Below are 24,681 nucleotides of genomic sequence, written 5' to 3'. Positions count from 1 at the left end.
CCCAAAGGACGAGCTTGGGCTGCATCATTGCCTAAGAATCTAGTAGTTGTCAATTTCGGTGTCAAGGCTTAATTTAGCTGAAAGGTTAAAAAAAAAAAAGTGTTCCTAAGGCACATGAAGAGAAATAAAGAAGGCAGTTACAAAACTTAAAAATACTAAATGGTGAATACTGTTAAGTGTGTATTTCACAGCTGTAGGATTGAGACACTGACCCCGAAATGTTGCTACTGTGTTGGTGTCTTTGTGGAGAAGTTGGGGAGAGTCTGAGCCTCAGATGTAGGGGGTGGTTGGTTGTCTCTTCTCACTCTTGCTACTTACATGTCACCCTTCATTGCCTGCCTCCTCATTCTTTTCTACAGTTTTGTTTTTTCCCAAACTTCTTTTCTCATCCATTCATCACTCATATACACAGAGGTCACGTTGAGTCACTCCTGTGTGTCAGCAACTGTGCTTGCCGATGGGATGAGCAATACCCCCAAAGCTGCTGCCTAACCTGGGCTTACCTGAGCCAGGTGATAATGCGGGTGAGAACCTGACAGTTTCTGTGATTTGTGAAACAAGAAGTTACTAACTCTCTCCCTTTCTCTATAGCTCGGACATTTATTTATGTATGGAAGGGTAGTGTAAACCTTATGAGTGAGGAATCATTTATGAGCCGTAAAATATGACAAGATTTTGTTAAAGGGGCTTGGTTAAAACTGTGGCTTGACTCATGGGAAAGATGCTTCTTGGGCTGCTACTTGGTGTTTCCTTGAGCAAATCATTTTCACCCTCATTTCTTCCCTTTGGAAGACATTTTTTTTTTTTTCAACTTGAAGGATTCTGGAAGCAAGGGCTGCTAAGCCTAAAGAACATGGCACATTCCAAGGAACAGACTAGAAATGCACAAGAAGAGGTCACCTTGTGACTGGCTCTATTCAGTGTAGAGGCTCAGGGGAAAACTTGAGAGCATGCCCAGGATGCTGGTTGCTGTTGTATTGAGGAAGGCATTCCGGTCCTTCTGGAGTAACTAGTTTACATAAATGCTCGGCTATTGATTTACTGCTTTATTACACTTTTTTTTTTTTTTGGAATTGACTACTATTGATTGGTTCTGTAAAGAGGATTAACTGTATTCCTAATTTGAAACCAGTGATTTGTCATTAAAGAGCTTTCAGTTCAGTTAGGGAGACATAGGGCACAAATACTTGAAATTTTCAGTATCCTTACAAAGAAACGGTGGAGTCTCTGGCCATTTGTTCCATGACTTGAGTCCAGGAGAGGAAGCTCTGGGTTGGAGTCTTCTGGTACAAGGTGAGGGCTTAACTGAGGCATGGTGTGGCTTGATAGAAAGAAGGGAAAGGTGTTCCTGCTTGGGAAAAGGTGAAGCAGTCCTCAGAAGGTTTGTTCACAGGAGAGTGTTAGTCAGCCAGGTGGGCAGGGGCTCCTTTGAGGCCTCTCTTTCCTTGTTTGCCTGCATAAATGCTGGGGTTCCTTAGGTTAAATCCACTGTCATGAGTTGTGTTTCACCTTTGCATCAATGGTTCCAGATCTTTTTGTGCTCTTCTTGAGCTCCACACCTGCATATCCAGCTGCCTGTGTGACATCCTCCCAAAACTTGTGTCTCAAATTGAGCTCAGTCTTTTCCCAAACCTATTTCTCCCATGTTCCTTATTGCAGTGACTGACTTACCGATATCCTCAGCTCTCCAAGGCTACTCCTTCTGAGTCCATGGTCTCTTAGCACTGCGGGCTTCCCCTTCCCATTTCAATATCTGCCTTTCCCAATAGAGCATATGCTCCATAGGAGCAGCTACTACTGTCAGTGCTCACTTCTCCTGTCTCCAGCCCCAGCATAGTACTGAGCCTGTGACAAATGTTGATTGATTGCATGAACTGAATTACCTGTTATTCTGCGTCCTAAAAATTTCTCTAGCTAGACAGACCTGAGTTTGAAATCCAGCTTTACTAGCTGGGTAATGTTGATTGAGCTATTTTTTAAATTTTATTTTGAGATAATTTTTGATTTACATAGTAATCTATTTTCTTTAGTTGTTTTTTTTTTTTTTTAATGTTTATTGAGTTTTGAGAGACAGAGAGCAAGCAGGGGTAGGGCAGAGAGAGAGGGAGACATAGAATCCGAAGCAGGCTCCAGGCTCCGAGCTGTCAACACAGAGCCTGACGCGGGGCTCGAACTCAAAAACTGTGAGATCATGACCTGAGCCGAAGTCAGACACCTAACTGACTGAGCCACCCAGGCGCCCCAACATAGTAATCTATTTTTAATCTCACTTTGCATCAGTTTCTGAATCCATAAAATGAACATAATCATCGTACCTACCTCATAGATTTGTGGTGGATTAAATGAAATAAAGCACGTGAAACATTATTAGTGTGTTTGACAGGTGCGTACTCTATACTGTTACAAAGTTAGGTTTGAAGCTAGAATGTTGAAGGCCTTCAAGGCAGGTTAAGAGGTGTGTATTTTATCTTTTAGAAGGTAAGGATCCATGGAAGTTCCCAACTGTGGTGGAAAAACCACGAGCTCTGGAATCAACAGATAAGGGTTCAGATCAAAATTCCAGCAACTAATAGCTGTGAGGCTTTTTGCAAATCACCTTGCAAATTCTCGACCTTAGTTTTAAAACCTCCAAAATTAGGACAATAATACCTTGTACTAGGGATTGTTGTATAACCTAGGCAGCCATGTGAGATGGTATATGAAAAAGCATCTAACACTAATTTGTTGTTGTTGTTGTTGTTGTTGTTTTTAAGTTTCTTTCCTCTGGTGATCAAAGCTGTCAGGAGCAAGGAGACCATTTAGAAGGCTATTCCCCTAGTCCAGGTTATGGGTGAAAAAGGACCTGATCTGATGTGGTGTCAGTGACAACAGAAGGGAGTTAACAGTTGGGAAGAATTTCTTTGAAAAATCACTAGAATGTAACAGTTAACTGGGTCGATATATGGATAAAGAGGGCTAAAGATGAATGGGAAACTTCCTTTCTTGGTTCCTGGGAAAAAGAAGATGACAGTTAATAGGAAGGAGGGAGTTAGGCAAAAGAATTGAATTAGGGAGAGGAGGAGGACAGGAGTCTGGTTTTGTACATGGGGTGTTGGCTCTACCCAACAGGAAGTTGGAAAGTCAGGACTGCAGCTTGTGGAGAGAGGCTGTGTCTGGAAAGAGGCGTTTGGGAGTCATCCACATAGAGGTGATAGTTGAAGTCGTGGGTGGGAGTGGATGGGACGGCCAAGGAGTGGCCTGTGCTATTCAGAATCATTAGCGTTGTTGGCTCTAACTAGAGATAAGCAGGATAAATAAACCCTTGCCCAAGTGGGAACTAGGTCTACTGACTTCCTCAGGCTCTTTAACTCATTCAAGCAAAGTTTTACAGGATGAAGAAAATCACATAAAATAATTTCAGATTTAAAACATTATGTCTTTGATTTGTAGATTATGCTTTATTTTAAATTATGCAAGTAATACATTATTGATTGGAAAGAATTGTAAACAATGTATAAACACAGTTAAAGTCCCCATTAACATTAACCCCTGACTTTCTTTTTTAGAAGTTATCACTGTTACAAGTTCAGTGAGTGTTCTTACAAACTTTCCTAATGTGTTTATATAGTCATACATACGCATACACATAAAGATATACCTTTGTTTGTGTGTGTGTGTGGTTTTGTTTTGTTTTATATAAGTGACCTCATAGAATATTTTGTTCTTTAATTTAATTTTTATTTTTTAAACTGAAACAGTATGCTCTGAAACTCTTTCCAGGTACATTTATCTAAATTTGAGTCATAAAGGCAAACAAACAAAAATCTGTTTTCCTGGGTATGAATGTACTATGTTTTATTTAATCATTCCCTTATTGATGGAACATACCATGTTCCCAACTTTTGCACCTGTCCATCCCACAGACATTTATTGTTTGTTCTGTGCACGAGACTGCCCAGTAGATACTAGGATATGGTGGTAAATAGTAAGCCAGGGCTTTGCAATCTGTCGGGGTTGATGAGAAGCACATCCCCCAGGGGTCAACTGTGAATATGCTATTAACCTTATGACAGGGAATTTGTCAGACTCAGCCACTTGCTGAGTGCCTTCTCAGTGCCTTGAGCAGGAGGAGCTGGAAGTAGAGGGGAGAAAGGGAAAAGGTGAGCCTGTGCTAATGAGATGGAGACTTGCACCTTTGTCCCCAGGTCCAAGCCAAAGGTGGAGTGATTAATTTGGGGGGGGGGTAGGTTGAATTTGAGAACGGTTTTCTTTTTATAAATATTATCAAAATGAATATGCAAAGTTTAGAATTCCCGCTTGAGAGCTTCTGAAAGTATATCCCCCTGGTTCATCATTCCCTTTTCTCTTGAGTGCATGGGACTGAGGCAGCTCCAGTGTAAGGACAGCTGGAAAAAGGAAGGAAGAAGAACGCTTTTCTACACCTGCTGTATCCCAACCCAGCCATTCTCCTCCCTCTCCCTCTCCCTCTCTCTCTCTCTCTTTCTCTGGTTTACCTGCCTTTGATTCTCTGAATCGTACCACATCTAGTGAGAAAATTTGGAGCATAAGTATTTTATGCAGAAACACCAGGGCCATAATTTCCTTCTCTTCATTTCTGCTGCCTTCACTCAGGACTCAGAGGAGGTTCCACTGAGAACAATACCGGTTCTTCTTTCTCCTCTTCCCTCTGTTCAGCACTGACTCAGCACCTGGGAGGCTCTGCCAGGGTGTCAGGAAGCTGCACTGTCCCAGGGCGAGACTGCCAAGAGCAGGGCTCCACAGGCAATCCTGAATCAATGACCTAGACAGACCTAGGCAGCCGTGTCCTCTAGCATGTGACACAAGTCTGGCTGGGAAATTTCTTGGGATCTCTCCAGTTCCTCAAGCCAAGCTCCTCCCAACTCAGGTTTTCTGCTTGCAACACAGTGAAGACTGGTTGATCTTTTTCATTCCACCTGTTTTTTACTCCTAGCCGAGCCAAACTGACCCTAGGGGCTGCTGGACCAATGAGTGTGCTCTTCTCCACACGGCTTTCATATATATATATGTCTGAAAAACAGCTCTGATCTGCTACTTACAGGAAAGTGTACCTACACACTTCTTTGGGTGCATCCCTCAGCATCTTTTCCTCTCTGGCCACCACCTGTCTCCTAATACCCCGGCCACCCTGGCAGTGAATACCCAATGCTTTCACTACTTGGAGCTCCCTAAACACAACATGTGGTCTTCCAATTCTGTGCCTTACCTTGGGCTGCTCACTCTTTCCCACCTGCCTTTCCTCTGTACTTTAAATTCAGTTTAGGTCTCAATCATTCAAAAAAGCCTTCCCTGACACACACATACCTCCCCTCCAATGCTGATTCACCTTATCGACATTGATTTTTAAATATTTTTTAATGTTTATACAGTTTTGAGAGAGAGAGAGAGAGAGAGAGAGAGAAAGAGAGAGATAAAGCACAAGCTGGGGAGGGGCAGAGAGAGAGGGAGACACAGAATCTGAAGCAGGCTCCAGGCTCTGAGCTGTCAGCACAGAGCCTGATGTGGGGCTCAAACTCACAAACTGTGAGATCATGACCTGAATCAAAATCAGATGCTCAACCGACTGAGCCAGCCAGGTGCCCCAAACAAAACATTGATTTTTTAAATTTAGTACCTGTATTCCCCACCCCAGTATGACAATCACAGTCACCTCTTTGTTCCTGAGGCTATGCTCAGGACCTGGAATATACTGGGCACTCGGTTTATGCTTGTTGAACCCAAATAACCTGGGGCAAGGGGCATCTTTGTGGTTCTTCTAGGTTTGCCCACCTGACAGATCCCTGACGTCCTAGGTGACATCTTGTTCTTTGAGAAATAATGCCCCATTAGTGAGAAAACTCACAGAGAAGACTTGCCTTGTAATAAATAACTGTGTTGCATTCTGTTTGGATGGTTTGCGGGGTGGAGCATCATCACTTTTAGATTCCAGACAAGTCTCTGCTTAGAGAGAGAACAGGAGTAAGGAGGAGCCACATTACTGTCAGGGTCACAGAGGAGGCTCCTTGAGGTGCTCAAGGCTTCACAAATTGCCCTGCTCCCATCCCCACTATAACCCCACCTAGTGTGTGGAGTCTTGCCTTTTACAAAGTACCCTGGCCATAGCGGATCTCTTTTGTCCTTCCCTATAAATTGTCTTGGGAGATAGAAGGAACTGATTATACACAATTTAACAAAGGAGGCTGATTCATTTATTTATCCTATAAATATTTATTGAGTTCCTACTATGTCTCCAGCGAGGCCTTGGGAACATGGCAGTGGACAAAACCAGCACTTCCACAGCTCTCCAGAAGCTCTGATTGTCCTTTCAGGATGCCAGCCAGTAACTAGTGTGCAAATAAGTAATATGTATAATCTCCAGTGGTGGTAAATGCTCACAAGACAAAGAGCAGTGTAATATTACAGAAAGTGATGGGTGGGAGGGGTGAAGGGCTGCTTTAGAGCCTGCAAAGCCCTTCTGAGGTGATGCTATTTGAGCTGAAATTTGAAAAGTGAGAAGGAACGGACCAGGTGACGTCTGAGGGAAGTGGGGTGACTTACTGAAAATCCCAGGGTGGAGCTGGCTGAAACTGTGAAGCAGGCTCTTTCCCCAAGGTCCCTTGAGCACCCGTCTTCCCTCTCTACCATGTCCATGGACACCCATGGGTATGTCAGGGACATATACTTTCAGAAGCTCCCAAGGGGAGCTTCAGGGGATATACTTTCAGAAGCTCCCAAGCTGTGGGCAGGAAGGGGATGGGGCTTGCTAACATGTGCCGAGAACTCTTGCTGAGCATGGGCCCTGTCACCTGGCCTTGGAGTGTGCACAGCTAATCCAGAGCTGAGGAAGGGTCACCTGGGGGCCAAATTTCTTCACCATTTGTCTCTCAGTAGGTCCCTTTCACAAGGGATTCCTTAAAAGTAGGGGCATCTGGGTGGCTCAGTCAGTTAAGCATCCGACTTCATCTTAGGTTGTGATCCCGTGGTCTGTGAGTTCAAGCCCCATGTTGGGCTCTGTGCTGATGCCTCAGAGCCTGGAACCTGCTTTGGGTTCTGTGTCTCCCTCTCTCTCTGCCCCTCCCCTGGTCATGCTCTGTCTGTCTCAAAAATGAATAAACATTAAAAAAAAAAAGTAAATCTCACCTCTTTGCAGTTCAGCAGGAAGGAGTATCACAAACTTCTCTGCAAGGCAGCTAAGAGATTAGCATTCTGCCCTGGTTTTTTTTTTTTTTTTTTCTTTTTTTGTGATAAAGGATACATAACACAACATTGGCCATTTTAACCATTTTTAAGTGTTCATTTCAGTGGCATCAAGTACAGTCCCATTGTTGTGTAGCCATCAATACCATCCATCACCAGAACTATTTCATCATCCCAAACTGACAGTCTGTACCAGTTCAGCACTAACTCCCAGACACCCTGTTTTAAAGCCCTCATGGGGCACCTGGGTGGGTCAATCAGTTACGTGTCCAGCTCTTGGTTTCGGCTCAGGTCATGGTCTCGCAGTTTGTGAGTTTGAACCCCACATCAGGCTCTGTACTGACAGCGTGGAGCCTGCTTGGGATTCTCTCTCCCTCCCTCTCTGCCCCTCCCCTGCTCGTGCTCTCTCTCTCTCTCTCAAAATAAATAACCTTTAAAAAAAACTAATAATAAAGCCCTGATGGATCATGGGTAATGAAGAAATGAATGACATTTTACAAAAGCCTTTTCCCCCACCCCCGATTAGTTTAGCCTCCTTGTGTTTCATGCAGTATCATCAGTGTAGTCTGAAGACAGTTGGCACCAGAGTCACCTGGTTGGTGGGGGGAAGAAGGGAAGTGCCTATTGAAATTTAGATCTCTCCTCGCCTTCCTGAATCAGAACATCTTGGGCTAGCACCCAGGCACGTGTATTTGTACCAAGTCCTCACATGATGTAAATGTGAGAATCACTGGTTTCAGTCTCATGGGAAGAGCACGTGAGGAAGAATATTAGCTAGGGCATAAAAGGCTTGCTATGGGGAAGTAACTACCTGCATTTGAATGTCTGCTTCCCTAGTGGCTGGCTGGATAATTCTGGGCAAGTTGCTTAATCTCTAAACCTGTTTTTCTTTTTCTTTTTTTTTAATCTCTAAATTGGAAATTGTGGGCTTAGTATGTGCCTCACCAGAGTTACTGTGACAATTGAATAAGACAGGAGGTGCTCAGATCTTGATGTGGCCTAGAGGTGATGAGGTGACCCAAGAGACTGACTTACATGGGTAGTTCTGTTTTCTTGAGGAGTTATGGGTAAAGTGGATCAAAGTTTGCTACTCCAAGTGCTTTGTCTCTGCTGTCATCCCACTGCAGGAAGGCAACCAATGTCATTAGTCAGGATAGGAAATATATAGAATGCTTGCAACAACTGAGAGTGTAGAATATTTTCCTTGAAAAATCTTTTCAGAGACGGATTCATGTGGAGAAAGTCCTGAGAGGAATGGTTAGGTGATTGGCAGTAATGCATGTAGTGCTTAGTTGTGGGAAATAATTAAGAAAATGAAGCTCTGGCACCCGTCCCAGATACTTATCACCACGCCACTCTGGAACAAGGGCAATTAAGGTTGTCTCAAGAATGTTCTGGATGGTAGGTGCAGCAGTAGTTTGAGAGTGATCAAAGAAGCTTCCTGAATAGAATGTGGCTGTGGAGAAAGGAAGGTAGAGGGGGCTCAGAAGTGATGAACAGGACACAAAAGTGGGGGTGAATAGGCAGGTTCGGGGAGCAGCAGAGCAGACCACCCTGGCTGAGGTGAGTGTCAAATTGGTGGGTTGGAGAGTCTGGTTTTGATTAGATCACCCTCAAACTTGGCTCTGTTCCCCCTAGTTTAATATTATAAACAACACCTGAACCTAGCATATATCTCTTTGATAAATTTCAATTAGAGTCAGTAGTTTTATGGAACATTTATACTTAGTGCCTAGCATAGGATTTGGCACATAGTTAGGTGTTTAAAAAACTTCTTTTGAATAAGTGCACGAATGAATCATACCTTTTTGGTTGACCAGCCATTTCAAGAAAGATCGAGTCGAAGTTATTGTATTCCAAGGATGGGACAGTATTATAAATACATTAAACAGGCGAGATTAGGCTTGATTTCAGGGGAGCAGATTATATAATTTTCCCTGATCTCCTCCTTTTTAAAATAATGTTTAGAACATTAGGAAAGGGAATGTTGATGTTTATATAGATTTCATTATGTTCAAAAGTTATTCCTTTAGATAATACACAACCGAAGCAGGATAAAAATGGAGTATACAATATAATTTCAGTTTTAAATTTCATTTTAAAAGATGTATGTTCATGGAAAACTGGAAGGAAGTTATAAGAAAATTAGGACTTACCTAATGATCTTATCTTATCTTTTCTACTTTATGCTTTATCAGACTTTTTTCAAATTTTCTACAGTAAATCTGTATTGCTTTATAATCAGAAAAATATAACATGTGCTATTTGTTAAACAGTATGGAACAAGGTACAACACTCTTGCCAAAACTTGCTTTTTTTAATTTTAGCCCTGGAACTTATAAAAATCATAACTCGTATTTGGAATAATGATATAATGGTAACAAAATGAACTGCACCTTACCAACTGTCATGTGACATCATTGATTTCCTGAGGAGCCCACACCACCCACATCCTGAGATTGGCCAACTCATGGCTCCTTGCTTCCTCCTGCATATCCTCACCCTCCCTGGATACCCGCTACCCTCCATCACTTGTTAGAGGCTCAAGAATGTCCTGAAAGCTGGTAATACAGGTCTGAGCAACTCTGCTTGTTACAGATTGTGGACTCGGAAGCAGCTCTGTACTTTGGGTGACACTGCCCTGAAAAATAGCAAGAATGTCAAGGTACTGACTTACAGACTAAAAAAATGTAAACAACAACAAAAACAAAATACAAAAAGCTTATTTGCCTCATTTTTTTTCAATTAGGTAAAAAGTATGAATAATATTTCTTCTCCCATTTGGATGGTGACTTCGTGAGAAATCAGAGGCACAACTAAAATGGACATTGAGTTTTAATGAGGTGTTCCATTTGCATTTTTAACTCTACTGAAAACAATCCAGTAGAATCGTATCAGCTGTTTGTCATCTGTTGGCTTGGGCTTCCACCCAGAATTTGATGTCACTGGTGGGCATCCATAAGGAACAGGAGTAATTTTTAAGCTTGTTGACCAGAAGACCTCTGAAGACCTTTGTTGGTGCTGGTGTTAAATATAATGTAAATATAAAAAAGAAAATGGCTAGAAATGGTTATCTTATGCATTAAGTATGTGGATTTAAAATGCTTTCCATCTGTTAGGGCTTTATAGGCGAATCTCTATGAAACTGGAGAGTTATTTAGTCTGGAAAATGTTTTACTCCGTGAGATGATGAAATGTAGGCTAGATATCAGATGTGGGGGACCCAGGTAGGAAGGAGATCAAGAAACACAGGCATGAAGAAAAGAGTTTGCAGGAGCTGAATCATATCCTAAATTGATTAAATCAGGATCATTTTACTGAGAGACTGTAATGTGAGAATGTGTTAGGGTAGTAGAGCTGTTCTGTTATGTTTATCTCATCCAGAGTAAGTTACATTTCATCACATGTATTTTTAATTCTTTGGAAATACAATTACATTAATTGAGGAATGACTTATAGAATACCAGTTTGAAAAAAAAATTAGTGAATGGGTGTGTTGATATTGCAAACTATCAATTAATTAAAAATTGCTTGTAACATGAGTTATATGTACCCCAACTGAATGGTGGCAATTGGCTGTTTGGGGAAGCCTGTTATATTTTTAATGCATAGGATAGGTAATGCAAGGGCTTTAAGGAAGTGGCTCTGGGTTCTTCCCACTTTTCTCTTCCCCTTCATTGCAAGGCTTCCACAATGACTGCCTTGACCTGATGGGAGAACTTTCTAGCACCTATCCAGGATGGTTCTGCTGCTTCTGCTGCCGTTGTGCTTAGTGAGGGCAGAGTAGCCTCTGGCATATACTCTGACATGCCAGTCAGCCTACAGTCTTCCATCCCATCTCCAAGACATGGCCAAAATTCCCTCTCTCCTCCATTTTCTCCCTGGCCTTACTTCCTAGGGCAGAGTCCTCTTTTAAAGACTATGACATTCTCTGGGAAGTCTTTGCTGATAAGACTTGAGTTCATGCTGATTTCTGCCATTTGTATCATCATTTTTTTTATCAGTTGCTTAATTAGTACACACATTATTGAATGATTCTGTCACTTTTTAACTGCCTGGACTATTCAGTGTTTTATGATATTAGCTCATATTGTAAGTTTTTTCTTTATGGCTCCATAATAGCAAATGATTTTCTTGTAGGCAGGGATTGTGCCTTTCTCTTCTTGTGAAGTCATGTAGTCCCTTGCACTCATGCTAGCACCCAGTACACTTGTAGAGGCAAACTTAAAGAATAATTTAGCTGCTTGCACTGGATGAGATTTAAAAAAAAAAATAATAATCACCTACTAACATACAAATAATGTTCCGGACAAAGCAATATGTGAGCAAATATTTATTGAGCCTTTGTTATTATAGTCCTGGGGGGTGATTTAAAAGAAATAAACATGGTTTTACATCAGGAAGGAATATGTGATGACTCTGGAACAGTTTTTATAATGATGAGAATAAAGGGTACTATTTTTTGAGGAATTACTACTTTATAATATTATTGTGAAGGTTACATGAGAAACTGTTAGCCCCCCCCCCCCGTTTTACAGATATAAAAATTAAGCCTTAGCAAGGTTAACTGGAGATGGGATCCAAACTCAGATTGAATGATTCCACTGCCGTAGTGCTATGTCAGCACCATATTGTACAATTGAGCAGGTTGTTCAGTGCTGAGAGCTTGCTGAGAGCACAGGTGGGATTGAAATGCAGCCTGCAGTCTACTGGAAATGCTGATAGGGGTAAAGTATACAGTTGGAGGAGTATACACCACCCCTTTGTGCCATTTTATAGTCTTATCTGTGCTATACTATACAGTTCACAAGCCACATACAACCATTGAGCACTCAGAATGTGGCTAGTGCAGCTTAGGGGCTGAATTTTTAATATACTTAATTTAAGTTAAATTTTTACTTAAATGGCCACATGTGGCTAGTAGCTACTATATTAGCATAGGTGTAAAACTTCATATAAATGGAATCATTCAGTGTCTGGCTTCTTTCACACAGCCTAATGTTTTTAAGATTCATCCATATATGTTGTATAATCAGAATATCATTCCTTTTATTCCTGAGCAGTATTCTAGTGTATGAATATACCACAGGTGGTTTATTTATCTGTTGATAGACTTTTGGGTTGCTTCCAGGTTGGGCTGTTATGAGTAAAGCTGCTAAAGCCATTTGCATATAAGTCTATTTGTGGATATATGCTTTTATTTTATTTCTGCCAGTGGAATTTTGTCATCTGGTAAATGTATATTTAACTTTATAAGAAACTGCCAAACTGTTTTCAAAAGTGGGTATACCATTTTGCATTCCCACCACAATATTCCATTTTCTCCACATTCACACCAACTTTGGTATGGCTAGTCATTTTAATGTTAGCTATTCTAGTGGGGATGAATTCTATCTCATTGTGATTTTAATTGGTATTTCCCTGATGACTAATGACATTGAACATCTTTTCATATCCTTTTATGTCATTTGTATTCTTTTGTAAAGTGCTTATTCAAACTTTAGCCCACTTTAAAAAATAGTGTTGTCTTCTCATTATCAAGTTGTAGAAGTTTTTTTTATGTATTCTGGGTGCAGATTCTTTATTAGATATTTATCTTACAGATATTTTCTACCATACAGTAATAGATTATCTTTTGAAGAGCAGGTGTTTTTAATTGTGTTGCAATTTATCCATTTGTTTTTCTTTTGTGTTCAGCCTAAGAAATTTCTGCTTACTCCAGTGGTTCTAAAGATTTTCTCTTGGGGCGCCTGGGTGGCGCAGTCGGTTAAGCGTCCGACTTCAGCCAGGTCACGATCTCGCGGTCCGTGAGTTCGAGCCCCGCGTCAGGCTCTGGGCTGATGGCTCCGACCCTGGAGCCTGTTTCCGATTCTGTGTCTCCCTCTCTCTCTGCCCCTCCCCCGTTCATGCTCTGTCTCTCTCTGTCCCAAAAATAAATAAAAACGTTGAAAAAAAAATAAAAAAAAAAAGATTTTCTCTTATATTTCCTATTGGAACTTTTGTAATTTTGGCTTTTACATGTAGGATCCATTTTGTGATGCATTTTGAGTTAACTTTTGTGTGTGGTGTGAGGAAAGGATTGAGCTTCATATTTTTTTCGTATAGAAATTTTGTTGATCTGTCACAATTTCCTTATATTCCATACACACACACACACACACACACACACACACACACACACACACAGATATATAAATGTATACACACATATATATGTGTATATATATATGAAGTATTCATGTATTTATGAGGTATTTGTTCAAATCTCTTGTCCATTTAAAAGCAATTGTGTTGTTAACTGCTTATTGAGTTATAAGAGTTTTATGTATTTTCTGGATATAGGCACTTTTGCAGATGCATGTTTTGTGAATATTTTCTCCCAATCTGTGCTTTGTCTTTTTTTTTCTTTTTTCTTGCTTTCAGAGAAGAAGTTTTAAAATTTGACTAAGTCCATTTTGTCTTTTTTTTCCCTTTGTGTCCTAAGAATTTTTTCTGTATCCCAAGGTCATGATTTTACCTGTTTTCTTCTAGATGTTTTATAGTTTTCAATTTTATTTTAGGTTTATAGTCCATTTTGAATTAATTATTGTGTATGGTGTGATATAGGGGCTGGTGTTCATTTTCTTTTCTTTTTTTTTTTTTTTAAATTTTATTTTAAAGAGAGAGAACGCATGAGTGGGGGAGAGGAGCAAGGGGCAGAGCAAAAGAGAGAGAGAATCTCATGGAGCATGGAGCCTGACATGGGGCTCTATCCCACGACCCTGGGATTATAACCTGAACTGAAATCAAGAGTTGGACGTTCAACTGACTCAGTTTGATAAAGGGCATTTAAAATACACAGCTAATATCACATTAAATAGTGGCATATTTAATACTCTCCCTCTAAGACTGAGAACAAGGCAAGGATGTATGGTCTCCATAGTTCTGTTAGTATCATAATTGGAGATCCTAGCTTGTGCAGTAAGGCAAGAATAAAAAGTATGCATTTTGGAAAGAATACACCTTTTTTTATATGAAGATGACATGGATGTCCATATAGAAAATCCCGAGTCATCTACAAAATATCTGTGAAAGTAATAATTGCATTTAGCAAGGGTATAAGTTATATTGTCTAGACACGATATTCAATTGTATTTCTGCATACTAGCTGCATACAACTGGAAAATGAAATGTAAAATAATTCCATTTCTAATAACAACACTAACATAGGAACAAATTTAACAAAAGATGTGCACGACCTCTGTATAGATAAATACAAAATATTACTAAGATAAATTAAAGAAGATATGTATGGGGCTTCCAGGCTAGTGAACATGTGGAGATTTGGGGAGGGTAGTGTGCTTGGAGACGGCATGGAAGCTACTTACCATTTTCTCATACCTTGCCCTGTGCTTCTCTTCCATCTGGCTGTTCCTGAGTTGCATGTTTATAAGAAACAGTAATCTGTGTCTCAGCCTCTCAGCCATGACTTTCAAAAGAGCAAATTCATCGTGGAAAAAGTGGCATCACATGTCAGACTCTCTTCTCTGGGCTTCCCTGGTCTAACTGCCTTGGTAACTCTTTGGCACCTTCATGGAAGGTTCCAGATGAACCAAAAATTGTTGAGGAGCCACGAGATAATCCTTTGTTTCAGTAACTTATTAAGAGTTCATATTCAGACAACAATACTACGCATGATTTGATTTTCCTGTGTAGGCTCCGCAGGGCTGTGTGGTTGACTCTGCCCCCACCCCTACACAACATAGCCAATTTACTCCCCCGCTATCCTCTGCCTCCTGTGAGCACACCCAATTCAGCTGAGCGACATTTCAGCACACACACAGTAAAAACAGACTGCCCATGTAGCAGCTCTTTCATCCATGACATGCAGAAAATAGTCGAGAAGGGCTTCCTGTCTCCTCAGGATCTACAGAGTTTTCTTTTTTTAAGTTTGCGTTTACATAAATACCACTCGTAACTGAGACAGCTGCTAGGCCCAGCTATCACACAACATGTTGTATTAGTGAAAGTAATAAACATGCAGGAGCTCTTTTACCTAAACACAGTTTAAAGCCAATTTAGGGCTGCTGGGGTGGCTCAGTCGATTAAGTGTCCGACTCTTGGTTTTGGCTCAGGTCATGATCTCAGTTTTTGAGTTTGAGCCCTACATCGGGCTCTACACTGACAGTGGGTAGCTTGCTTGGGATTCTCTCTCCTTCTCTGCCCCTCCCCTGCTTGTGCTCTCTGTCTGTCTCTCCCTCTCAAAATAAATTTAAAAAAAAACTTAAAAAAAAAGCCAATTTAATTCCAGAGCACATCTTGTTCTCAGCATTTTGTTTTTAAAATACTATTAGATGTCCATGACAGTTCTAATATAAAGGCATTTCAAAGTAAATATTAGCTCTGAGGATATCATATATTTGTTTTATGCAAAGCTTTTAAATAATAATAAAATAGTTAGCAAATGGCCAAAAAGATATATGTATATATACATAGATGTGTGTGTGTGCATATACATACATATATTCTCCGTATATATGGAGAGAAAGAGAAAGAGCTATAGTGCTAACTAGCTGTATCATGTTTATGGATTAGAAACCTCAATATTATTAAAATGTTATTTCTCCCCAAATTGATATATTAATTTACATTACCAATCCCAGGCAAAGGAATTTTTTTTTGTTTTTTTTTAAGAAATTGAAGATGTTCTTAAGGATTAGGATAAAGTGTGGCTTTACTACACTGGATAAAATGGAACTCTGTTTTTTCTCAAGTAAAAGGAGTGATATGATGAAAATGCTGTTTGGGGAGGATTTTTCTGAAGGTAATATGGGATGGATTGAAACAGGAAAAGGTTAGAATTTAGAAGACTGAAAGCCCTTAAGGAATCCAGGTCCTAATGGACAAATATTGGGCTCAAAGAGCCATGGAAAAGAAGGAAAGAATCAAATGTCTGTTGAGACCAACTGTATACCTTGATACCATGCCAGGAATGTGGGATGCAGGGTATCTCTAAAACTCCTTAAGTTTAAAGATGCAAGGTCTCTGTTCTTCACAAGCTTTCAATTCATGCAGTGGTCCTATATAGTTAATAGCTACAGTGTAGTGTTTCATGACATGTTTGTACTGGTGAAATGTAGGGAGAACTGTGGGAAACAGATAAGAGCAATTAATGCTGACAGTGGGTATCAGGGAGGGTTACAGAGGGGAAATGCCACTGGAGTTGGGTGAAGGAGTCTTAGCAGAGTTAGAGAACAGTGGGAAGGGAAATGCACAGAGGCATTAATGCTAGGCTGGTTCAGTACATGGCAAAAAGACCAGTATGACAGGATATTTTCTCCTAGGTATTGGTCAGAGATGAAGCTGAAAAAAATAGACTGGGACTAAATCATGGAGGGTCTAATGCGACCTTCTGACTCTCACTTTTTCTCTTTTCTCATCTCTTATCAAAAACATACATCTCTATGTGCATGTGCGCACATACATACAACTCCAGAATTTCTTGACATATTTGTACCGTAGCAAAGGAGAGGGAGTGCTGTGAATGTCACAACACCACAATCCTATCTGCCTCCACTCTTGGCTTAAAATTCTACTAATGTCTTTGATTCCATATTTCTAGGAGAGCAATAGGGAGAGAGGGGTGATTTGCAGACTAATCAGAGACTGTGTTTACAGTGGGGATTTCCTTTCTTTGGGAGTTTTACAGTTGAGAATTAACCTGTTATGAACAAACTTTTTTTGTGATCCTCTATTTTTCTATATTGGCAACCTCGTCAATGTATTAGTTAAAAAATATTTGTATAACTTTCTCACCTACCTATCAGTTAACTCCTGATATTTAATATGCACAGAGTATAAAGATTAGGGTTATCTCTGGGTTTTCTGGGTCACAAGTCTAGCATCCCAGACTCTGAAACTTTTCCAATAAAGGGAGTGGAAGTTACAAAGGGTTAAGTCTTTAAGGTCTTGGAAGAGGACCCAGATTAGTACACCAGTGCCTTTGTGGAATGTTTTAAAAGCTTTGTTTCTTTGTAAGTTTTGGAGTTTCCATCATAATAGTTCAGAGAAAGGAGGCCAGGAGGGAGTGGAGCAGCAGACATTCAGTGGAGAAGAAAGAGTGAAGACTGACTCATCATGTAGGGCTTGGGTGTGGGTGTGCCTGTAGTAGGGAGAAAGGGAGGAAGGGTTGTGTAGGCAAAATATTTTCTTTAATCCCACTGCAGAATGGGCTTTGGGGAAGAGAATGCATAAGTAGACAACTGTGGCACAGTTATTTATCTGTCATACACATGATACTGAAAGGAACTCTATAAAATCCTTTAGGTTTAAAGATGAAATAGAGACTATTGCATTCTGTTATCAGCTTTGACAGTTGCCCTAGTATTTCTTTCCATGCTGGTGAAATTACTGAGCAACTTTCCCTTTCTTTGATTGGAGTCAATGTTCTCCTAAGAATTTCAGATGAATCTATAGTTATGCATTGTATTTTCCTACTTCTTTATCTTTCTTCATGCTGTTCCTTTTACCCAAGGTATTTTTCTTGGTTATGGATACAACTAATTCCTACCTCTTTGCGAAGTTCCAGGTTAAATATTCCTCCATCAGAGCTTTCCTGATCTCCTGTTCCATAACCACCTTGCCTTCTTAACTCTGGAAGATAACAGGTACTTAATAAATAACCGACAGTTGTCTGATAGTTTTTGTTGTTGTTAAACCCCACAGCCTTCTGACATTGACAATCATAAAAACCCATGTGTTTGCATTTAATATTTTTCTCATTTAATTGTTCTTTATGACACAACCATCTGGCCTTAAATATTAAATAAATCTAACAACCTAATAAATAAATTAGCGACATACTGTGAATTAGCGAATATAACTTCCCCTCCAATGCAGGAATTCACTATATAGCTTCCTTGTTATATCACATCTCTGTACTTTTAGATAAGCCATTCAAATATTCTGAGCATCATCCATAAAATGGGGTGATAATAGTATTCACACCTATTAGTTAGGAAAAAGTTTTGATATGAATGACAGAAAACCTAAAATAATGGTGGCTTAAACAATATAGAATTTTATTTTTCTTTCCCCCAAATCCAAGACTTCTGTCTTGTTTCTTTACTATGAAAGGTGTCCATTCTTGTGTTTACCTCATGGTCTAATATAGCTACTTCAGCTCCAGTCATCATGCCTTCCCTCCAGCCAGCAGAAAGTAGAAAGGGGGAGGAGAAAGGCACACCCTTTCTGTTCAAAAAATCTTCCCAGAAATAACAAACCTCTTCTGCTTATATCTAATTAGTAATGACAGTGATATGGCTATATCTAGCTATAAGGGAGGCCATTAAAGGGATGACCATATGCTTGGCCAAAATTCAGAAGTTCTATTATTGAGAAAAAGTGAGAACAGATTTTGAGGGACAATTAGTAGTTTCTGCCACCCTACCAATAAATGCTATTATAAAGATTAAGGGATATTATGTACACTGTGCTTAGAACATGCCTGTTACATGATACATGATCAATAAGTATTTATTTGTCATTATTTTTTAAATTAAACATTATAGACAGTATTCATTCATTCTAATATTTGTTCAACACCTATTGAACACCTGCTATGCTGAACACTATGCCTCTCTATTTAAATCTTTATATCAACGGTGAGAAGACTACCATCCAGAATAGCTTCTCCCTTGTTAAATAGCTCTACAGGTTAGAATTCTTTATCAAGCTAAGCCAGAGCATGCCTCCCCAATAATTCGTTTGTTTTGGCCATGATCCTGCCTTTTGAAACAATATGTAACAAGAATATTTCCTCATCTTAGTTCTTCAATTACATGAAGATGGGTATACCTCCCACTCAGTTTTCTGGCTCTAACCAGGCATTTTATTAACTTATTTATCTAGCAAACAGTTTGTCAAACTTTTTCTATAAAGGGTTAGATGGTGAATATTTCTAGCTTTGCAAGCCACATAGTTTCTGTCATAGTTTATCAACTCTATCATTGTAATGCAAAAGCAGCCATAGACATTGCATAAATGAATGGCCACGTCTGTGTTCCAATAAAATTTTATTTACCAAAATGGATAGGAGGTCAGATTTGGACCTTGGTATGTAGTTTGCCAGCCCCTAATTTAGCCCATGGAAATTTATCAGCAAGGTTATTTGTGACTGATATTTCCCTACCCTGAAGCTATAAATTTACTCTGTGTCACCCCTGATTCTTCTTAAACCTTTCATTTCTTTGTCTTGTGTTACCACTTTGGCTAAGATTTCCAGCACCACCTACATAGCCCTATCATTGCATGGCCAGTCATTCCCTAGACATATTATCCATTCCAATTCATCTCTAGCTTAGAAATGCTACCTTGACAAGTTCTTTCTTGTTCTACCATATTCTTAGCCCACGCATCCTTTGATCTCTCCCAGGCTGGTCCTTCTCTAGTCTTCCCTACAAACCACATTAAGAAAAGAAGAATCTTTTTCTCCATCTCTTTCTTCTTCAAAACTGTTAGACTGCGATCTTCTTTCAAGTGCTTCAGGTTTTCTTTAGCCAACTTTAACCTATTCCATCTTCCCTCACAGACAACCTAGAGCTTCCCAGGAGGAGGGAGGTAGAAAATTAACATTTATTGATGGACATATAAAATACATGTGATTTATGCTGATGTTAAAGAAGTGGAACATATAATTCGAGATTGATCATATAGCCGGCTTGTGGTCATGCAGCTGGGATTCAGGGGGTCAGCCCCAGTTATTGAATTGAAATTTAAGTTTAAGTGAACCTGGTGAGTGGAATGAGTATATCTGGCAAAAGTAAATTCAACATCACGTCACCAACAGAGCTGCTTAACTTCACAAGGCATAGAATGACAAGCCTTTGTCCTTAACTTTTGGTTTCCAAAGCATTTTCTTCACAATCTGATCAAATAGGTAATTTTATTTCTGTCTTATAGGACAATGAGACCAAACCCAAAGTGGTTAAAATAGTTGCCTGAAGTGCCAGGTGCCAATGTCTTATTGTTTTTCTCCATGAGAATCCACATTTGCTGTTTTCTGCAAAGTTAATCCCACTTCTTTATCTAGCTGATTCCTTCTTGTCTTTCAAAACTCGGCTTGCTCATCATCTTCTTCAGGAAACCCTCCATGGCAATCACCCTCACCTTGTCCCCACTATCTGATTTAGATGCTCTTCCTCTGGGGTAACCCAGATTATAGCCCTATTTGCACTATACCTTACCTGATGATCTATTAGCTTATAAAGAAATCAAGGGGAAATTCCTGCCTCATTTAATTTTGTACTTAATAAGAATATGTTGAGGGGTGCCTGGGTGGCTCAGTCGGTTGAGCGTCCGACTTTGGCTCAGGTCATGATCTCACGGTCTGTGAGTTCGAGCCCCGCATCAGGCTCTGTGCTGACAGCTCAGAGCCGGGAGCCTGTTTTGGATTCTGTGTCTCCCTCTCTCTCTGCCCCTCCCCCGCTCATGCTCCGTGTCTCTCTCTCTCTCTCTCTCTCTCTCTCTCTCTCTGTCAAAAATAAATAAACATTAAAAAAAAATAAGAAAAAAAAGAATATGTTGAATAAAGGAATGACCTGAGATGGAGTCTTCAGGGAGTCAGCTCTCTCAGATGTTGTTCAGTACTGACTACCACAAAACAAAGATCTCAGCCTGCCAGAGACAAACTCAGATAAAAGAGGATCCTCCTAGAAGGCATGGATCTCTGCATCCAGCGGACATCAGAAATTCAAACCGATGAGGTTTCAAACTAGTTAGCAAGAAAGCAGCATAACTATGGTGGAGAGCACAGATTCTGGAGTCAGGTTTCTTGGGTTTGAATCCTGACTCCACCATTTTCCAGCAGTGTGATCTTTGGCAAGTGACTCAGCTTCTCTGTGCTTGGGTTTCTAATCTGTCAAATGTGGATCATAGTAGAACTGTTCTGTATTAGTTCTCTCTTGCTGTGCAACAAATTACCTCAAAACAATGTCTCAAAACAGTAAACATTTATTATCTCACATTTCCTATGGCTCAGGAATTTGGGAACTGAGTGCTTCTGGCTCAGGCTTGCTCATGAGGTTAAAGTCATATAGACGTATAGACCATGGCTGCAGTCATGCGAAGCCTTGACTGGTGTTGGAGTATCCCCTTCCAAGATGGCTCATTCCAGTGGCTTTTGGCAGGAGGTCTCAGTTCTTGCCACAGGGAGCTCTTCCTATATCATGACATCTGATTTCCTCCAGAACAAACGAGAGGAAGAACAAAAGGAAACCTCAATAGCTTTTGTGACATTTTATGACCTATTCTCAGAAGTCATACACTGTTACTTCCAACACATTTTGTATGTTGGAAAAAGTCACCAAGTATGGTCTCCATCCAAGGGGAAGGCAGTTAGGCTCTACAAAGAATTTGTGGACATATTTTAAAACCATCACATTATCTTGTATGATTGAGTGAAAATTACATGAGATAGTAATTTTGAAATGCTTAGAATAGGGGTGAGGCAGTACATGCTTTGAATGACCTTCCTCATAGGTGAGAAAGGACAAATAACAGTCAGTCTGAAGGCTTTGGCTTTAAAAGTTACTCTAAAAAATAGAGCAAAGATATGGAAACCAAGGTAGTGCCAAAAGCCATTAAAATTATCTATTTGGTTCTTGACATGAAAAGTTGTTCATGAATTGGAATTTGTAAAAAAAAAAAAAGCAGGTATAAAGTAGGATATACAGCATGATCTGGTATTTGTGTAATCATATACCTATATCTCTGTGTGTTGATGCATAGGGAGCATTATGGAAGGAGTTTACTCAAAGTATTAATAGTGGTTATCTCTGGATAGTGGGGTTTATGTTAAGTTGACATTTTTTGTGTGTTTTCCTGCACCTTTTGAATTGTTTTACACTGAGCATATTTCTCCAAAAATAATAGATGCATTTTTTTCTGAAGAAAATTTAAAAGAAACCAGGTTGGAAGGAGGATGTGAAAGGTGGAAGGGTTCGGTTGAACCAGGACACTGCTGCTCTGTGTGGGCTCATTGACTTCCTGTGAAGTGTCCGACTGACAGGATGTCCTCTGATTTTTTAAGGTAGTTGTGAAGACTGCATGTGCTGGGAGCCAGTGAGACTTTGTGGTTGCGCTTCAGGGGCATATATGTAAGGGAAGAGGGGTAGGTTGCTGCTTCTTTGGGACAAGAGGAAAAGGGAGAAGCATGGGGAAGAGGGACACCTGTGTGGCAAAGGGCACAAATGAGTTAAATCTGGTGTTGACAGCAGAGTATGAATGCTCATCAGTTGTCTTGGTAAGGACGGCTTCACTTAAAAAGGAATGGTATACTTATGAAGGACACCTGTGATCCCGTGGTGCCTTGTATATCCTTGATAATTACACTTACCACACCAGATTGAAATTTGTTCAGTTCTCCCTCTCTCAATAGAATCACAAGCAGGGATATCTAGCCCCATTACATAGTTCCCAGTGTAGAACAGGGTTCAATAATTTGAGGAATAAAAATAAATTATTTTTTAAGAATACTTTTCGTAAATTGAAAATTTTTATGTCCACATTCACCTGAATAATTTCTTTTTTAAAGTGTAATTTCTTTAAATTAATTAATAAGTTTTTAAATTTGCATCCAAGTTACTTAGCATATAGTGCAACATGATTTCAGGAGTAGATTCCTTAATGCCCCTTACCCATTTAGCCCATCCCCCTTATCACAACCCCCCCAGCAACCTTCTTTTTGTTCTCTATATTTAAGTCTTTTATGTTTTGTCCCCCTCCCTGTTTTTATATTATTTTTGCTTCCCTTCCCTTATATTCATCTGTTTTGTGTCTTAAATTCCTCACATGAGTGAAGTCATATGATATTTGTCTTTCTCTGGCTAATTTGCTTAGCATAATACCCCTAGTTCCATCCACATAGTTGCAAATGGCAAGATTTTATTCTTTTTGATTGCCTAGTAATACTCCATTGTATGTGTATACCAAATCTTCTTTATCCATTCATCCATCGATGGGCATTTGGGCTCTTTCCATACTTTGGCTTGAATAATTTCTTATTAAAGTGAATGGAAAGAATACACACACACACACACACGCACGCACACAAAGTCACATTTGCCACTTCTGTTCTTTGTTCATCTTTTCCTCTTTTTCTGCCTTTTGATTATTTGAAAATTTTTATGGTCCTAATATTTTGGTTTAGTACCTATATTTTTTCTTACAGTGGTTGTATTGGGCTTATAGTATGCATCTTTAATTTATGACAGCCTGCCTTTAAGTAATGTTACACCAATTCACTTAGAAAATAATCTTGTAGTGTTAAATCACTGGATTCTACTCATGAAACCAATACTACACAACACATTAACTGACTTGAATTTAAATAAATTAATTAAAAAAAAAAAAAAGAAAATAATCTTGTAACAATATACTTCCATTTCCCTTCTTGTGACCTTGTGCTATTTTTTCCTTCTGCATGTGTTAGGAACCCCACAATACATTGCTATTATTTTGCTTTAAAAGATTAACTATCTCAAATGGTTTACAATTTTTAAAAAATTGTATTTACGTACATACTTAACATTTTCCATGCTCTTTATTCTTTTGCATGGATCCACATTTCTATCTGGTATTGTTTTCCTTCTAAAGGACTTCCTTTACTGTTTCTTATATGCAAATTTGTTGGTGATGAATTCTTTCAGCTTTTGTATGTCTAGAACGTTTTTCTTTTTTTTTTTTGTTTTCAAAAGATTTTTGTTGGGTATAGAATTTTAAGTTGGCAGTATTTTTTCTTTTAGTACTTTAAAGATTGACTCTACTCTCATCTGGCTTGCATTGTCTCTTATTTTGTTTTATCTTATTTATTTATTTATTTATTTATTTATCATTACATGATAAGTGTACTTTTTAATCTCCATCCTCAATTTCACCCATCTCCCTAAACACCTCCCCATAGCTTGCATTGTTTCTCATGAGAAGCCTGCAACCACCCTTATCTTTGCTCCTCTCACTTAACATGTCTTCTTTCTCTAGTTTTTATGGTCTCATTGAACACTCAACTTTCTTTCCTTTAAATAAGAACTCTGTTGGGTTCAGCCTGAGTTCCCCTTCCCTCCCCTATGGCCTAGAAACTCTCAAACTGTAAGCTAGGGCATTTATAGGATTGACCTCATTTGTTGTTGTTTTCTTATTTCAGGAATCACTGTTCTGTGTTCCCTGTTGTTCAGTATTTAAAAACCATTATTTCTTTTTTTTTTTTTTTTTTTTTTTATTTTTTCAGTTGTTTAAGGCAGGGGAGTAATTCTGGTCTCTGTTGTTACTCTACTTTGGCTGGAAACAGAATTTCTGAAATATTATATCAGAGAAATAAATACCAAAAACATTAAAAGTAACTATCAATTGCAAAACTCTTCATATTCAGAATTGGTACATATTTTGCATTAGCTTAGAGTTACAAGTTCGGTTTTAAAAATTTATTTAGTGCCACAGTGTTTGACATCATGT

At 39.4% G+C, this 24,681-nt stretch overlaps 1 protein-coding gene across 1 annotated transcript in view; it reads left to right on the top strand.

The window, feature by feature from the left end:
• Positions 1–24,681, top strand: part of LOC115527113 (1-phosphatidylinositol 4,5-bisphosphate phosphodiesterase epsilon-1-like) — a 125,541-nt gene that overhangs the window by 12,286 nt on the left and 88,574 nt on the right. The window lies entirely within an intron of this gene.

The sequence above is a fragment of the Lynx canadensis genome, chromosome D2 (genome assembly GCF_007474595.2).
Source record: "Lynx canadensis isolate LIC74 chromosome D2, mLynCan4.pri.v2, whole genome shotgun sequence".
Lineage (NCBI taxonomy): Eukaryota > Metazoa > Chordata > Mammalia > Carnivora > Felidae > Lynx > Lynx canadensis.
Note: the sequence above shows the minus strand (reverse complement) of the source record. Positions and strands in the feature narration are given on the sequence as shown.